This window comes from Lissotriton vulgaris, chromosome 3_1 (genome assembly GCF_964263255.1).
Source record: "Lissotriton vulgaris chromosome 3_1, aLisVul1.2, whole genome shotgun sequence".
Taxonomy (NCBI): domain Eukaryota; kingdom Metazoa; phylum Chordata; class Amphibia; order Caudata; family Salamandridae; genus Lissotriton; species Lissotriton vulgaris.
In genome coordinates this window covers 635,572,460-635,590,076 of record NC_141689.1, presented here as the reverse complement: position 1 = coordinate 635,590,076, position 17,617 = coordinate 635,572,460, and the positions used below count along the sequence as shown (strand labels likewise).

At 41.9% G+C, this 17,617-nt stretch overlaps 1 protein-coding gene across 1 annotated transcript in view; it reads left to right on the top strand.

Moving 5' to 3' along the window:
* Positions 1 to 17,617, top strand: part of SKIC3 (SKI3 subunit of superkiller complex) — a 1,256,060-nt gene that overhangs the window by 483,188 nt on the left and 755,255 nt on the right. The gene's annotated exons all lie outside the window — the stretch shown is intronic.

Below are 17,617 nucleotides of genomic sequence, written 5' to 3'. Positions count from 1 at the left end.
CCTTAAAGAACGCTCAGCAAGTTAGTGGAAACCAGTCACAGGGTCTGTAAACCGATCTAGTGTTGGTAGATGGCTACATCCATTGCTCTCTGCAGTGGTGAAACCCACAAAATGTATCCAAAATGGGCGGCCCTTTCTCTACCCTGTTACACAAACAGTGCTAACAGCAGACTCATCGCTCACTGGTTGGGGCGCTCACCTACAAAGTCACAAAATATAAGGATTGTGGTGTCTAAAGTACAAGAGCCTCCATATAAATCACCTAGAGCTACTAGCAATGTTTCTAGCGCGCAAAGCTGTCCTAGTCCGCACAGACTACATGACAGCTATGTACCATATACAAACAAGCATTTACAATGCAACGGTCTCACCTTTGCAAAAGTTAGAGCTATTGGCATTGTAAATGACAAAATTTTTATTCATGTGTTGGTTTTGAAAACAGATAAATAAATGGCATTGTCATTTACAATGCCAATAGCTTAATCTCTCGCAAATGCCACACACAAACACACAGACCCACACACACACAGAGCCCACCCCACAAACACAGATCCCCCCACACACACTGAGCTCCCCCACACACACACAGAGCCCCCCCACACACAGAACCCCCCCCACACACACAGAGCCACCCCCCACACACACAGAGCCACCCCACACACAGAGCCCCCCACACACAGAGCCCCCCCACACACAGAGCCCCCCCACACACACACAGCCCCCACACTCAGCCCCCACACACACACAGCCCCCCCACACACACACAGCCCCCACACACAGCCCCCACACACACACACACAGCCCCCCCCACACACACAGCCCCCACACACACACACACAGCCCCCCCACACACAGAGCCCCACACACACTGAGCCCCACACACACTGAGCCCCACACACACTGAGCCCCACACACACAGAGCCCCCCCCACACACAGCCCCCCCCACACCCAGCCCCCACACACACAGAGGCCCCCACACACACAGAGGCCCCCACACACAGAGGCCCCCACACACAGAGGCCCCCACACACACAGAGCCCCCCACACACACAGAGCCCCCCACACACACAGAGCCCCCCCCCACACACAGAGCACCACACACACACAGAGCACCACACACACACAGGGCCCCCCACACACACACACACACACACAGAGTCCCACACAAACACAGAGCCCCACACACAAACACAGAGCCCCACACACAAACACAGAGCCCCACACACAAACACAGAGCCCCACACACAAACACAGAGCCCCACACACAAACACAGAGCCCCACACACAAACACAGAGCCCCACACACAAACACAGAGCCCCACACACACACACACAGAGCCCCACACACACACACACAGAGCCCCCCACACACACAGAGCCCCCCACACACACAGAGCCCCACACACACACACAGAGCCCCCCCCCCCACACACACACACAGAGCCCCCCACACAGAGCCCTCCACACACAAAGAGCCCCACACACACACAGAGCCCCCCACACACACACAGAGCCCCACACACAGAGCCCTCCACACACAAAGAGCCCCACACACACACACAGCGCCCCACACTCACACAGCGCCCCACACTCACACAGCGCCCCACACACACACAGCCCCCCACATACACACAGCACAGTGACAAATCCACAGAAACTCAAATGGAGAAGCCCAGAGGTAGGATGCCTAACATTTCCCATATAGCTCACACTAAAAACATATCCCATACTATCCATGCATAACACGTTGCATACTCTAACTGTACTGCGAAGACGCCAGTGATATAAAGCGCTATACAAACGCTAAACACAAAGCAACCAAGAGGAGGGTGCAGCACAGAAGCATAGCAACATAAAGAAAGATTAAATAATACGTAATACAAATGTTTTCAATGAGCTGCAAGAATATGCAGAATCCGAGCAAGAATACGCTTTAAGGGATAAGAGGATGATGTATATCAGGTAGGTGGGAGGTGTGCAACACCAGAATTACAAGAGTAACAGCAACAATGGGACGGCAGGGGACAGAACAAGGGAACCAAAGCGACCATTCAACTTGGGAAGAGATAGGGTGGTGCCATTCTGCGTTGCTGCACGGAGAGGGGCTGCAGGCACCACCCTCTGAGCGCCAAGAAGCAGAGCCCGAGGGAAGCGAGGCACAGGGAGGTCTTCGTGACAGCACTGAGAGCGAAAATAAATATTATACAGCAAGATTCCTGGGAAATGAGGCACGAGGGAGTGGAGTGTGCGGGGGTGGGGCGGCAGGAAGGGGGTGTGGAAGGACGAAGACAAGAGGCTGATGGAGGTGTGTAAGGATGCGGGCTTTAGGGGCGAGAGGGGGTAATTCATGGGGGCCTTGGGGTAGGTAGAAAGGGGGGTTGTGGGTCCCACTGCGAGCAAGGGAGGGAAACGTGCCCGCCTAACACCTTGTAGAAAGTCAGCCAAAAATATGCAGCAGTTACGTACTGGGAGTACGTAAAGAGTAACATGGAGCAATATTTTATTGGAGAGACTGGGAGACGATTCCGATCGGGATGTCAGAGTATGTAGCAGAGTAATCCTGTAGTACTCTTTTACATGTTTTAGTTAATTGCCCCCAAAACATCCTAAAAGTAATAAAACGGTACTCTCCATGCTCAATTAGTATAAATAATGGCACAGTGCCTTATTTGAACTTTTGGGAAGTGAACATGTCATTAGGAGTATGGCAAAGAGTACTCCGTTAGTGCCTCCAGTACTCATAAATGCTTTCTGCGAATTGGCCCCTCAAGTATAAAAAGATAAAGAGATGATTAGCAGGGGGTGAAAGTGCAAGGAAGGAATCCAAAAAGAAAGTCTGAGTGATTGAAGGTGTGGGGAGGCCAGATTTTGGGGGGGGGGGTTGCTGCATGATGTCTTCTGCGTCAGATTGACCAAAAATTCAAATTATGCTACGAAGAGGGTGATACCGCGCATTGCAAATACTGGCTGCAAGGCACTGGGAAGTGGTATCATAATCCTCAATTTACTAATGAACCCAACTGTCCAATAGGAGCGAGTTTAGCCTGTATCAATAACGGCAGGGCTGGGGCGTCTGCCGGCATATGACTGGCGCTCTACCGGCCCCGATGGCTGAGATGGCCAGGGCTGCCTGGGACTCGCTGCGCCCGCCTGCTCAGGGCAGATGCCAGCCTTGGGCACAAACTTGTCATTGTATGCCGCTCGGGCGTGGTTGCTCAAGCTGTGCAGCCAAGCGGATTTAGATGGGGACCCCTCAGAGGGAGTGACAGGGGACTGGTAGGGGGTGCAGGGTGGAGTGGAGACCTATGTGCGGGATACAGGGGGTGAGGAACAGCTAGAGTGTTGGGAGGAAATTCAGGAATGAGTGAAGACAGTCGTGGGAGCGGGGGCTGGAAAATGTGGTCCATCAACGGGTCTGGGGGTTAGAAACAGTCAGGGGACAACGGAGGTGCCCTTTGCGAGGACTGTGGGGGCGCTCACCCATCCTCCCTGTTCTGAGAGGACCTTTTCAGGTTGGGTTTTCCGCATTCGCCTCCCTTCGGGTGGCTTTGTCTTTCTGCAGGGCTACATCATATGTCATGTGTCCTTTTACTTCCCTATCACCTGGGTCATCCAGTGTGGGGTCTACTCATGCCCTCGTTCCCCCCCCCCATCACCTTGGGGTCTTTTACCTCCCCGGCAGTCCATTGGTTTGAAGTCTATTGCCTCTGCCTCAGCATCCCTTTCTGGTGCCGACTTGTGGTTGATTGCCATTGCTCCTCTGTTTCGGACTCGTTGCCCTTCACAGTTATATATTGTGGTTGCACACTTCTGTTGTTCGCCAAGATGTTTTTTCACATCATCTTCTGTCTCCGGGGAAGGTTAGTCTTCGCTTTTGCGGGGTTACTTCTCAAAGCGGTGCTCTGCTCTTTCCCTTCACTAATTTTCAGTATACAGTGCCTGGCACTGTTCTTTATGGTGCTTCTCACCATTCAAATTCTTTTCTTTTCATCTTTTTTTACACACTGTTCCCATACTCTCACAGTTTTTGTTGGTGGCTCCGCATTGTGGCGCTTAAATGTTTCTCCAACGAAAACTGATGTCCGCACGCCTGGAGGGGCTTATTCGGCTCCGCTGACGTCAAGTCCGTGGACGATGTTAGGACGGAGCCGTGCTGTGCTGCCACCGGCGGGCAGAGGTTCTGCTGCAGAAAGTTTTCCGGACCCAGTCTGACGCCTGGGAATATTTTAAGTTAAGCAATCTGCGGCTAGACTGTGTCATTACCGAAAGTAGGTAACTTGTTCTTTAAGCATGACTGTGGAAATTTATGGAAACACTAGGCAATATGTGCACAGAACAAGTTATCTTCCAAACAAAAAAATTGAGTTATACAATTGCTTCCTACATTCCAGAAACCCTGATAATGTATCTTTCTGGACTTTTGTCGTAGATTTTCCAAACTTTCAGGAACCTAATGTTCAGTGGTTGATGGTGATCTATCTGGTTAAACATGCACATGTATTTTCATGATCTAAGTTACCTATAGTTGGCGAATTGGCTAGACCCTTCTTAAATGAGTCAGTCATGCCTCATGGCTTACACAAGGTTATTGTAACAGACAGGGTAATTCATGTCTCCGTTCATGTCTCCTTTCTGGAACTCCTTATTTGAATAGTCAGGTGCCATTAACTTCAAATTCACCAGATATTCAATTGCAGACTGGGCAGACTGATAGACTCACTCGGACCATACAGCAGTATTTGTGGTGCTTTGCTGCAGAACATCGGGTCTCTTGAAATCCGTTGGCAGAGTTTGCATAAAACAACTGTTTGAAAGCTCCCTTGTCGTTTAGCCATTCCATTGTACCTATGGTTTCCAACGTCAAGTATGGCCCTCCAATTTACAATCTGATAATGTTTCTTCAGTGCAGAATTTATGAAATCCATGGGCCTGATTCACAAAGGTAAACCTACACTTATGTGGAAGTTTAATAATTTTTTTGTATTCACAAACTACGGGCCTGATTTACAAACGTAAACTTACCCTTGTGTGTAAGTTTAGTACTTTTAGGTATTCACAAAGGTAAACTTGGACCAAAAGTCTAAGTTTATGGCTTCCGGTACAGCACCTCTTAAATGAGCCTCAGAGATGGTGTCCTGTTTCTGGTGGTAAGTCTCATAGTGCTGCTTTGGTCTCAGGTGTGTACAAGTCAATTTGTCAGATTGGTGGCATTTATAAATGCAAACCTGGGTTGTTGTTTCTTGGTGTTGCCAGTGTTTAAGATGTGCCAGTGTTTCCTCATTATTTTGTGGATTTGTGTGGATAGTGGGTTGTACGACTACACTTGCTTTATTCTGTTGCGATTTCTTTTTTTTTTCTAAAAGAACTGATCTAGGATTGTTTACAGCATTCTTGCATTCTTGGTGTAATACCTTTTTGGGGTATGCTATTTCTTTTATTACGGTTTTCAGGTCATGGACATGCTTGATGGATGTGAAAAAAAGGTCAAGGTGCACCACTTAAATGTTTTTGAAAAACTGTTAACTCTAATAAAACAAACAGTAATGATCACTTCAAATTTTTCTTTAGTTCTTGAAAGTTCTTTATTCAATTCAGTAGGTAAAAAATATACACAGGATCTACAGCCGACGCGTTTCGTCCTCAAGGGACTTCTTCAGGGCTGTTACAAAAAAGACAATGTACAAGACATACAGTTAAAAAAAATGTGAAATAAAATTATGTTTAAAAAACATTTACAGTAGTACATAACCTGCCAGGCTTCATCAACAGTACATTACAAAATTGAAATTAGTACAGATCCTATAGTTCTAATGCCAACAAATTAGGGTGTCTCCAGAGCTTACTTCATTTTCTTGGACAGAGATTTTATCAACACACTTAAGGAGCGAAAGAATGAACATTCTTTATTTAACTTTTTAGCTTAGTTTCAAGGTAACACCGTGTTTCATTTATGAAACTTATTTAGAACATTGACGTCTTTCACCATAAAAAAAGAGACAGTCCTATCTTGCATAATAATATGATACTAATTTTGGCATAGTGTGGTTTTGGCATAGTGCGGTTGGTTGCCCCTATACCTCTAACGACAACAAATTAGGGTGTATTTAGAGATTTGGCTTCATTGTCTTGGACAGGGATTTTGTCACCACACTTTAGGAGCGAAAGCATGAGCATCATTTGTTAAACTTTTTGTCCTAGTTTCAAGGTAACACCATATATCATTTATGACACTTATTTGGAACATTAACGTCTTTCACCATTAAACAAGACAGTCCTATCTTGCATAATAATATGATACTAGATTTAGCATAATATTCTCCACATGGTTGGTTGCCCCTATACCATTGGGCTACTAGTTCCCCATAGAGGTCTGAGCAATGAAGGCCCCAGAGTGTGAAAAGAGAGGAAAGTGGGGAAAGACACTAACAAATTTGCATTAGACATAAAAACAACAAACATACCAAGTTGGTCACTAGCGATGATGTCCCTGGATCTTCTCCCGTTGTAAAGGGAATGCGTATGTATAACCATCTAGTTATGTTATGGGACACGTGGCATCTGAGAATGATCAACGAGAGATCATTAGTAAACGGACGACTAAGTGATGGGAGATAAGCCACATGTAAACACATACACCAGGCCAATAGTTAGTCTATTGGCTTAAGTCCATTTGAAAAAAACTAAAAACCTACCACGTCTTTCAAACACCTGTACGTTTGGGGTTCTGTCTCAACAGATCAAAAATTGTTGATAGATGTCTATTCAAGATTCAACTACAATCGATTTACACCCATAATATAAGGTGTTTCCACATTGTATGTTCAAGCCACCTATGGAATGAACAATGAAAAGTGAGAATTTCCCTAATGACAAATTAAACAGCACTAGTGTATTCTTGATTTGCAAGACGGATTGCTGGATATAACATTTTCAGAGAAAGGCAGTGTCATCACACTTACATCCAAGATGGATAGTATTCCAATAGCAATGGAACCAGAGTAGAAGGGTGAAGGGGACCTCCGTTTATAGTCTATGAAATGCAAGGAAATAGATAATATAGGCATTAGTAGTTCTTACAGATCAAAGGCAAGAAACTAAAACACATCACTTGGTCACCCATGTGTAACATGCCAGGGTGAAGAGAAACAAATGTAGTATATCGCTACATCTCAGTTGATATTCCAAGGTGACATACAAGTCTTACCTACTAATATCTTCTTATTGTTGACGGAATATGTGATAGTTCTATTAACAAGAAACTCTAAGAGAAAAACAAGAGAGAAAGAGAAAGAAAAGTGGAAAAATTATTAGTTAGAATAATAAAGGAAGAAGCCTTAAAGAGTTTCTTGATTAAATAAGACCTCCCATCAGAGATATTCCTTTATATAAATAGATTAAGAGATAAAGGGCAAGAATAAGTCTACCAAGTATGGGTTTAGAGAGACTACATAACAACAGTTGTAAGAGGAATTAGCCTCTCAGTTTGTGCCAAGCAAGACAACATATTGAGGTTTCCCCAAAGCTGTTTGTGGGGTTCAAGGTCTAAGAATCCCATGCCTAGTCTATGAAAATCTCCCCATTACCTTAAAGCAATTTTGTCACAGCATCCCCTGGTTCCAGCGTGGCTTCGTGAGACAGCGCGAAAAAACGGCGTCCTCCTCCGTCAAATACCGGCACAATAATGACCCGTTCTGCTCGGTTTATATACTAGGATCGACTATTACCAATTGCCTTCACCTGGTTTCCATCTGCCAATAAAATCGGCAATGACCGCAGTGGCCATATTGTGTCAGTGTTTTTGTTCAGTGTTAAACCCTACGGTGAAGTTACGCGGTCGCCATATTATGTTGGGACGCGAGTATCATGAGAGGGCGAAATTCAGCTAGTTCGTCCTACCTTCAGTCAAGAAGAAGTATATAACTAAGAGGCCTATAAACACGCTTATTATCATGTAGTTAAAACAGAAAAGAAAAAAACGTTCGTGGCGATGATACTTAATAAAGCATCTGTTCGTGGCGGCCATTTAGTTTGGGCAAATGTTTGTAAAGTGAAAACGAAAGAATTCGCTTCATAAACTCGCTAGTTATTTGCATGTGGGAATTAAGCCAGAGAGCCCAATTTAATAAATTGATTTAAATCTGTGTAGAAGAGAAAATCGGGCTTATGGTAGGACCTCAAAAGTTGTCTGCAAACACGACGGCCATTTTGGTATGGGCAAATATCTCTATGGGAACAAAAGCGGCAACGAATCCCTGCTAAGAGCTAATATGCCATTTCCAACTCTATTAGGTGAAAGGCATGCTATTAATAGTGATGGATTGTTAGTTAAACCATATAAGAATTTTATAATATCCTTATGTCTCATTTGAGAACCAGAATTATTTTTTCTTTTTCAATTAAATAAATGCATGACCAGTATAAGTATAAAAGCCCCTGCCTCTGTAAATATGTCCTAGTCCGCTGCGGCCATATTGTAAACAATATGGCTAGCCATAGGTCCTATTAAGCCTATGCTTAAAACATAACGTGAAGGCCATATAAAACAAGTTTTAAAAAAAATGATGGCTCTAGTTTTGTATGGTGTATAACTAAGGAATACAAACGGACTAAGGGAGAGAGGATGAAGAAAAGTTCAACATGGGTTTCCCCAAAAGGAAATTAGCCTTTACAGGTCTATAATGGGACAACCCGTTGTGTAATATCCCCATATAGTTAATAAGATGGCAATGCAAATATGTGAGAACAGTATGCTGCAGAACGATCTTAACACATGTGTCTCAGAATACGTTCTATACATATACATAAGTAACAGAGGACTTGGAAAAGGGAAAATCCATCTACATGATATATTGATTTCTCCAAAAGAAGTTTTACTTGAGATCCATCCCGGACATCCTATTGTATGAGATCCCTGTGTGGTAGAGGAGATGGCAATATAAGAGTGTCAAAACAATATGCTGCAGATGGATCCCAATACATATGTCTCTAATACATTTTAACCAAATGAACAACTAACAGGTAATGTTATGAAAGACAGAGTCTATTTACACGACCTATTGATTTCATTCTCAGATTGATTTGATTTTCAGGTGTACATGACATTGCAGAGGGATACATGAGTTTGGTCTTAACATTGACTTACTACAATCGGAGTTTCAGAGGAGCACTATTGTTAACGCAATAGTTTCTTTTACACATAAAGAATTGAAATTACTAGCTTAATATCATTGCAAAAACTATGACATAAGATAGTGCATTTCGTCGTCATAATTGTGTCCTAGTTCAACACTCCTCATTCTACATATCCACTCTGCTTCACGTTTTCTTAGAGCTAAAGTTCGATCACCTCCTCGGGGGTTCTGGGGGACATGATCTATCCCCATGAACCAAAGTGTGTCCTCTGGATTATGTTTGTCCTGCATGTGAAATGTCATCGCATATTTGTGATCATTATTGCGATGAGCCCTGACATGTTCCTGGATCCTTTGCTTAAGGGGTCGTTCATGCTTGATGGATGTATTTATGTTACTACATTTGTCCCAATAGCAAATAAATTGGCCCATAGGCAGGTTATAACTTAGGACTCAAAGATGATGTAACCTTTAAGGTAAAAGGGCATTTTTATGTGTGTATTTTCAATGAATAGTAGTTGTTAAATTGATGCCTTCCACTGTGATAAGTTAAGTTATGTGAGGAACAGTCAATGACGATGGGAAGTGCAAATGGGGGTCCATTATTTAGCTATAGCATAAATATGTAGCTCCTGTGCCTTTCTACATGTAAAACACATAATCTATATAGCCCTTCTACATTTTTATATATAGTGGTGAATGTAGTTGTGTTAATTAGTTCCACATAAATACACACGCCATTTAGTGCAAAGGTTGCACCAATAGATGTGCTATAAACAGGCAGGTAAAAATATTTTCAAATCGAAAATAGTTGTGTATCACTGCTAGCTCCATATACTAAAAATCAAATGTCTGTGTTGTGTAATAGAACCACTCTTGGACCCTTAATGCTTTTGATACTGCTACCACCTATATGATGTTTGCATAAGGAGCTTCAATATTAAAGGTCACCAGAGTTTGTGTTTGTCAATGAGACTATACTTCTTGTAGATGGTTAAGTATGTCTTTAATATATTTGACGTACGAAACTTGATTACAGCACTTTCCATTTTTGAGAACTAACACATTTAGAGATTGATTCCAACTAATCGCCAATCCCAACCACTGCAAGTGGATACAAAGAACTGCCTGGGTCTATCAAACATCAATGAACCTAAAGGACAGGGTTAGAAAAATAACACATATAATAAAAAATCTAAGATGACTAAATGAGGAGCACATCCATGTTATAATTGCAGTCATTACAATAATATAAAAAGCACCCTACGGCTATAGTGGAAAGAAAGTCGCTTAAAAATGTTTGCCACTTATAACTCCAAAATTGCATATGCATACCTAAATGTCCCTATGAATTAGTATACGTGGGCAAAATTGAACACTAGATAAACATCTACTTGAATGAGCATAAAAGCAAAATGCCTACAAAGCACTTGAAATCCTCAGAGGCAACACATTTTCATGTAAATTAACATAATATTTTTCATTTTAATTTTGTGATATTAGAAGCAATGAATTTCAAACCATGAATAGATATGAAAAGATCACAATTACAAAAGAAAGTATAATGGTTCACGCGATTGGATAGTCAACTTAGAAAATGATTAAAGAAGAGAGTTGAGCTTTCATGTTTTTTGTGACGTGGGCAGGTATGCAATGCAAACTACCAATAGACTATTGTAAATTACTTATAATTTCAGTAACCTAGTATTGCATTGTGTATTTTGATTACATAGTGTTGTTCACAACTAATAGCGAACACACCAAGTTAAAAGATTTTTAGACATCTTGCGCATAAATGACTCATTGGCCCTCCACACAAAGCTTTTTGGAACATACATATAAGATATACAAAACGTAGAAAAAAACAATGTCCCATTGCGTCACTTCTAAGAATTTTTACAACAGTAACAAATAATATCAATATGGACTACATAGATTTTCCCTTAAACCTTGTGTTCCGCTTCAAGAAACTTAAAGAGGGATTTTCTTTTAAATTTATAATTGATTCATAGGGACTGTTTTTTTTGCAAACACAAGTCCCTATTAAATGATATGCAGATTTTTGCATAACTCCTATAACTGAGGTTACATATATTTCGTCATTCCTTTTTATGTATTCTGTAAACAAACAAAGATTTTGTAATGGTGACTATGCACATCAATATACACTATGGACACACTCAATTTTCAATTCAATAGAATAGATCCGGTACATTACATGTTTAACACTATTGAGGTGTTTATTTCATTATTTCTCACTATACACAAGTAAACTTCTGTTACAATATGGCAACCTCTCTACATGGTACAAGCTTAGGAACATAGTTATATATATTTACAGGTCTAGGTCTGCTGTCACCTTCCCATGAGGTTGTGAAAATCCACATAAGTCCTCAGGATTTTTGAGGTAAGAAAAATACATTTTTACAGAGGCTAGAAAATCATAGTATAGCGTATTTAGAGAGATCATTATTCACCACAGGTGCACTTTGACTTCTAACTGGCCCAGTTTAAGCGTGATTTAACGAGTTTGAGTGAACCATGTGGAACACAAATGCTGTAGGTATGCATCACAATTTTGGTATTCAATCTAAATATCACCCAGAAGCTGTTTATTTAAAACAAACTTCAATACGTTTCACTGGGATTTACAATGTGAACAATCCAGTTAATTCAACTCTACCTCGAGGGAACTTCTCCAGCCAGTGGCTGGCTATTCAATCTCTATTTAACTTAAAGAAATTTGATTATTATTTGGCGTGTGTAACTACCTGCCTCAAGAAATACTCACAACACTTGTAAGGATGGACCTTCAAAGTCAATAAATTAACTTTAGCTCCACCCCCTGTTAGTAATGCACAGAGCATAGAGGCTTAACGTAGGGCAGTGTGTAATGTATGTATGTAGTGCCCATACAATCAAAACGCAATATTATAAAAATCCCAAGCAGAATTCGAAAAATAGAGTAAAATGTTATAAATAAATAGACTAAAAACCAACACGAAACCAATAAGGGGAACCAGAGCTATGAAGGTTAAAAATATTAAATAGAAATAGCGCAAAAAAGCACTAAGCCCCCATGATAGTCAATGGTCTTGGTAGACCGGAGCCTAGGCGCAACTTAAGGTTGACCTTGATGGAGCGCAGATCAAACAATCCAACTAGGTTGTCCTAGTCAAGCATTTTAACTTCTGACTTGGTCCTTTAAGTCCCAATCAACCACAGAAGTACACTTTAAAACACCCCCGGTCCTTAGGGGAGGCATTTAGACCTGCAGCAGGGTGTGGTTGAGACTAGTTGCCAAGGATCAGCTGGGTGCTTTCTAGAAAAAGCCTCTTGCACCTTGTTTTTTTTTCCCTCTAGCCACACAGGTCAGCTAGCTGACCCTTGGAGTCCACTTCTATGTTCTGGGTAGAAGATAGAGGAGGTCCAGTCTTTTAGGACTCCTCTCAGGTCACAGACAGGAGGTCCAGGTCTCTTCTGATCATCTGCATGTCCAGAAAGGGTTGTTTAGTGGGTGCGTAGTATTCCCACATATCTACCTCCAGCAACCAGACCATGATGCCCAAGAGTTGCCGCAAGTGTTGCATGTAAACCCATCTGACCTGTCAAGAAGGGCTTGATACTCAGGCTGGTTTTGACACTGTAGTAGGATGCTTGCAGCCCCCACCCTGCAGATTCTGTGTAATTCAGAGGAATCATTTCTACCCAGTCAGTCAACCTATTGTTTGCTCCTGGGAGTCATTTAACACCTTTTTCTCACCTTCTCAAGGCTAAACACTGGCTGCGGGAAGCTGGACAACCAATGCAGTTTAGCTTCCAGGAACTTCAGACGTTAATATTTATTGGAAGTCCGACTTCACCATCAAATTGAATTTATAATAACTGTTAATTATTTTTCTATCTAGTCCCATTACCACGACACAGTAATAGTATTTACTATTTTTGGCACTGTTACAGTCAATCTTCAGTGTTATGCCTGAAGCTATGTTAGCACTGCTTCTGTAGTAGATGGCATCATAGATGCTGCAACCTACTAGTGGCATTTAACATTCAGGCCCTCAGTACAATTTGTAACGTATGCTAAGGACTTACAGTCATGTTAAATTACCAATTGGGAGTATGCCTATTCAACCATGTTTAAGAGGTGAGCACAGTCCCTTTACTACTGGCTAGCAGGGGTAGTATGCACAGAGTTCCAAAGTCAGCAACAAAAATAAGGTACAGCAAAGGCAAAAGATCCAGTGTGATCATGCAGAAAAGGTGGATTTCTTACAACATTTAATAGCGTTTCTTTTTTTTATTAGATTCCTGTTCTTTCCTATTTATGCAGAGCTAGTACATATACCAATTCACTCCTACTTCCTCCATGTCAAAATGAAGCTTGGGATTTATGGTGGAGAAATAAGGTTTGACATGTACAAACATTACTTGTACAATCCGCTGTGCCGGCATACAAAAGGAAACAAATTTACTTGTGCTTTTTCTTTCCACAAGATATAACCTGCACTTGTACAGTGGACTCAGTACAGAACACAAATATCAAGTACCTTGTGCAATTCTCACACATGCCCTGCAAGAACACAGTCCTACACTGCTTCAGAATAAACAAAGGCCATACAACTATTAAAAATTAGTACTAGATGACCTTGTGCTTGCTTTGAAATAAATACAAAATCCTGCAGACCAAGCTCTAAAATGTAAATAAAACTTTATTCACTGTGTGAACTGTACAGCCAAACAAATCAAATCATACTACAGGTTATGAAGTTTATTTTCTACTTTAGCTGCTTCTTCACACAGCAGCGCAGTTTGCTGGTCACTAAATCCCCTCTGCCGGCGCGCCGGGCGGGGCATATATGGCTCCGCTGATGTCTCGTCCATGGACGACGTTAGGGCGGCGCCGGACGGCGCCGCCTCCCGGCGGGCAGAGGTGCTGCTGCGCAAAGTTTTCCGGGCCAGTCTGATGCCTGGGGGATATTCTAAGTTAAGGAATCTGTGCCCAGACTATGTCTCTCATAGACAGAATACAGGGGCTGTCCAACTACCCTGAACCAGGGACAGTCAATTATTGCACCTAACAAAGGGTTCAGGTGAGCAAAGGATTACACTTAACATTTAGACACTAAACATTAGGGTTAGGCACTGAATGAGGAAAGGAAAAGGGAAGAAGAAGCCTATATATAATTTGACAAATTTACAAAAACAATTATGATTTATTCATATGCACATATGTCATAAATTCTTTTATTTATTTATTTATTTTTCTTTCCAAAAGAGACAGTAACGCTAAAAAAAGATTTGGCAAAACAAAAACATACAATCTACATGCCAAACTAGTGGCTAACAGACAAACATCATTACAAAAAAGGAAAAACATAGACAAAATAATGTGTCCTCTATAAATTATGGCCACAGAATTCGTCGACGGCATTTCAACCGCATAAAAACTACGCGGTCATCTTCAGGGCAAGAGTTAGATGAGCGTAGACTTTCTGTATAAAAAATATAAAATTACATATGAAGGGTAGTCTTCTTCAAAGGAAAAGACGGAAAAGTAAGGGTTAGGAAAAAGAGCTACACCAAGTGAGGAACATAAGTCAGAGAAACTAAACTATCACCAATAGTTGGGGTCCAGATCAATCCATGTTTCTTAGAACTAACTCCAATTGCAGGAACTTAAATGATCCCTGTTGGTCTGCTCAGTCAATCAGCTGGAAGGAAAGAATATAATGACTGCTGTTACAGCATTGTATCTTTATCGTCTACAAATCATGCATGGCAATGACCATAGTATGTCTGCCACACGACATAGACAATCGCTCCTCACACCCTATGTTAAGCGTGGGCAATACCGGTATACCGGTGCAGTAAAAAAACAAACTCTGTACCACAAAGATCTACGGGGCAACAGGCGCACAAAGGTGGCATCAAAAAGTGCTAGAGGTGCAGGGTACAGACTGCCTCAGCACCTGACCACCACATGGGAGTTCCAACAAGTTATGTCTACCCTGACGGATACTAAACAGTGGTGAAAGCGGGTCACACTTATAGCTCAAGGGCGCTCCAAATAGCACCCCAGGTCAGTATGCGCAAACCCATTGTATGGCTCAATTCCTGTATGTAGTCAGAGGGCACACATCATGTTGCGCGCTCACCATTTAAGGAAAGAACCTGCAATAGACGCTTGCAAGATGTATAAAACGCATCAATAAATCTGCGCACTTCAAAACACCTAGCATGTCACTGCACTTGCTCGCAGGGCAAACCTTACGGTGTGCTCGTCAATTAGAAAGCAAACAAACGTAAGAAATAGAGTCATGACGCTCGCCTGTTCTCTATTTCTTACTTGTCTCCCCATTACTGGGAGCAGCTGCTTTGATTGGAGCAGCAGAGTGGTTTCGGCGTCGCCTGCGGGTTCGGCTTGTAAGTTGATTTACCAATGCGCTTCACACTTCGTGTAAGCGTCTGTCGCACGTTTGTTTGTTTGCTTTCTAATTGGCAAGCACACCGTAAGGTTTGACCTGCGAGCAAGTGCAGTGACAGGCTACATGCTAGGTGTTTTGAAGTGCGCAGATTTATTGATGCGTTTTATACATCTTGCAAGCGTCTGTTGCAGGTTCTTTCCTTAAATGGTGAGCGCGCAACATGATGTGTGCCCTCTGAGTAAGTACAGAAATTGAGCCATACGAGGGGTTTGCGCATACTGACCCGGGGTGCTTTTTGGAGCGCCCTTGAGCTATAAGTGTGCCCCGCTTGCACCACTGTTTAGTATCCTTCAGGGTAGACATAACTTGTTGGAACTCCCATGTGGTGGTCAGGTGCTGAGGCAGTCTGTACCCTGCACCTCTAGCACTTTTTGATGCCACCTTTGTGCGCCTGTTGCCCCGTAGATCTTTGTGGTACAGAGTTTGATTTTTTACTGAACCGGTATACTGGTATTGCCCACGCTTAACATAGGGTATGAGGAGCGATTGTCTATGTCGTGTGGCAGACATACTATGATCATTGCCATGCATGATTTGTAGACAATAAAGATACAATGCAGTAACAGCAGTCATTATATTCTTTCCTTCCAGCTGATTGACTGAGCAGACCGACAGGGATTATTTAAGTTCCTGCAATTGGAGTTATATCTAAGAAACATTGATTGATGTGGACCCCAACTATTGGAGTGCCTTACTTACAATTGTTTAAGTTAGTAAACTATACCCTTAGAGTCGGTTTTCAGAATTTTTGGCTTACTGGATGGACACTGAATGTATACCTGTTTAATTTCAGGTTTGAATTTTTTGCAAGTTACCGAATTCCCTCACGATTGATCGTCCAATTGAATAAGTGATTTTTTCTTTTTGGCCCATTGTGGGTTTGTCCGAATCACAAGGGGTGTGGTGCTGGTTTAGTTTTTCTGACTTATGTTCCTCACTTGGTGTAGCTCTTTTTCCTACCCCTTACTTTTCAGTCTTTTCCTTTGAAGAAGCCTTACCCTTCATATGTAATTTTATATTTTTTATACAGAAAGTCTACGCTCATCTAACTCTTGTCCTGAAGATGACCGCGTAGTTTGTATGCGGTTGAAACGCCATCGACGCATTCTGTGGCCATAATTTATGAAGGACACATTATTTTGTCTGTTGTTCCTTTTTTGTAATGATAATGTTTGTCTGTTAGCCACTAGTTTGGCATGTAGATTGTATGTTTTTGTTTTGCCAACTCTTTTTTGGGCGTTACGGTCTCTTTTGTAAAAAAAAATTATGACATATGTGTATATGAATAAATCATAATTGTTTTTGTAAATTTGTCAAATTATATTTAGGCTTCTTCTTCCCTTTTCCTTTCCTCATTCAGTGCCTAACCCTAATGTTTAGTGTCTAAATGTTAACCGTAATTCTTTGCTCACCTGAACCCTTTGTTAGGTGCAATAACAAATTATGTCTACCAGATACATTGTTACCAAAGGTAAGTACCTTGTTCTTCTAGGCAGAGCAAGAGAAGTCCCAGACAAGACAGTGGTCATAGATTTATCATTTCAGTTCTTTTTCTGTATCTCAAGACAAAGAATAGGATAGAGTGATACTGGCTTCCAATAATAAGAGCACCAAGCACTCCACCATACAGATCTCTAGCTCGAGGTAGAACCTCTTGATTCGGCTGCTTTTTGCCTTTTGTCTTTATAGCAGAACAGCATGGAAAGTGTGTAAAATGATCGCCATTAACCTTTTTCCTACTATAATCAAATCTTACTGAAGTGCCAACCTATTTGCATCCATGCACACGCTTGGCATACGGTGGGACTGGGTTCCTGAAAGAAGGTATTTGTGTGTAGGGAAGTTCAACAAACAGTGGTGAAATAATGAAAAGTTAATTGACAGAATAAAGAAAAGGGTCCAAGGAAGGAAGTTTTGAGTAATAAAGAAGGGAGAAATAATAGACAATACAAATCTGAAAGAGACGCGTTAGTGATAGATTCCTTACCTTAGAATAT